This window comes from Leptonychotes weddellii, chromosome 5 (assembly GCF_054177405.1).
Source record: "Leptonychotes weddellii isolate Sample4059 chromosome 5, ASM5417740v2, whole genome shotgun sequence".
NCBI classification, from domain to species: domain Eukaryota; kingdom Metazoa; phylum Chordata; class Mammalia; order Carnivora; family Phocidae; genus Leptonychotes; species Leptonychotes weddellii.
The window spans coordinates 150,665,005-150,666,453 of NC_138373.1; the positions used below are offsets into that span (position 1 = coordinate 150,665,005).

Genomic DNA, 1,449 nt, shown 5'->3' on the forward strand with positions numbered 1-1,449 from the left:
CATGGCTCTTGGGATCAAAATCCCAAATCTTGGGGCGCCTGGGTGGCTCAGTCATTAAGCGTCTGCCTTCGGCTCAGGTCATGATCCCAGGGTCCTGGGATCGAGCCCCACATCGGGCTCCCTGCTCCGCGGGAAGCCTGCTTCTCCCTCTCCCACTGCCCCTGCTTGTGTTCCCTCTCTCGCTGTGTCTCTATCTGTCAAATAAATAAATAAAATCTTTAAAAAAAAATCCTAAATCTTCAGCCTGGCCCTCATATCCTGGCCCCACTCTCATCCCCGACACTCCAGCCAGAGTGGCTGCCAAGCCCCACAGATGCCCTCCCTCCACTGAATGCACTTCCACAGTCTCCTCGCTGGCTCCTCCTGTGGGCTCAGCCTCGAGGTCGTGTCTACAGACACCGCCTGATTCTCCAGCATCAGTTATTTCCCTGTGACAGCACTCTGGCCTTTTTCTTTATAGCGCTCACTGCAATTTACGATTTTATGTTTATTGTGAGATTAGTTATTCATTGTCCGTCTTCCCACAAGGATGTCAGCTCCACGAATCCTTGGTGATCTGCTGAATGCCTGGCATGCTGGAGGTGTCCAATGAACGAATGGGTGAATGAATGAATGAAGGGGTGAGGACCGGTAGAGGAAGGGGTGGGAGGCCTGGAGAGGGGAAAGGAGCAAGGAGGGAGTCTGAGTCTGAGGGCTGGAGGGAGGAGACTGGTCCAAGGTCTCTCACGTGATGGAGGCAGGCGGCTTGATCCCTAGTCCGGTATTCTTCTTTCTTCTGCAGCTGGGGCTCCTGGAGGGACAGGCTGGGTTTAGTGAGACGCCAAACCCCTGAGGACCTAGGGAAGGGGGATCTGAGCCAGCTCCCCAGCCAGCTCCACCCCTTCCCCTAGCAGGCAGGAAGGACAGGGCAGATCTGTCAGCTTCAGACACCACCGCCCCAGGGGACCCAGCCCTGAGTCCCAGGAGGCCAAGGGAAAGAGGGGGGCACAGGAAGCACCCGGGTCTCCCCCTCCTCCCTCCTGCCCCACCCTCCGCCCCCATCTCTGGCTAGAGCTTACAGCCCTAGGCCTTGGCACTAGGGGGACGGGGGTGGGGAAATGGGGGACAGAAATCCTATTCTGGCCCAATGCCTTCCTTTCCCCCATTTGATTTCTGGGCCTCAGGATGGTGACTGACCTGGCAGCCCCCAAAGAACTGGGCCCTGGCCTTGAAGCTAGAGGGACGGAGTGAAAGAGAGGGGGCACTGCCCACTTCGCCCCTTCCCATGTGCAGCCCCGGGGCTGGGACCTGGGAGGCCTCCCTGGCTTTGCCAGGAAACCTTGCGTGGCCATCAGAGGCCCCCTCATCTGTTCGCCTGGTTAACCCCGGGGCCACGTGGGTCTGCAGGCTTCCCAGTCACAGATTTAGGTGGGAATCTTTTTTTTTTTTTTTTTAAGATTTTATTTATTC

At 57.1% G+C, this 1,449-nt stretch overlaps 1 long non-coding RNA gene across 1 annotated transcript in view; it reads right to left on the minus strand.

Annotated features, from left to right (window-relative positions):
* Positions 1-472: 472 nt before the first annotated feature.
* LOC145721911 (uncharacterized) overlaps positions 473-1,449 on the minus strand; it is a 2,280-nt gene continuing 1,303 nt past the window's right edge. Inside the window, exon 2 of the long non-coding RNA XR_014145934.1 lies at positions 473-790. This is a non-coding gene — a long non-coding RNA (uncharacterized LOC145721911). The remainder of the gene's footprint in view (positions 791-1,449) is intronic.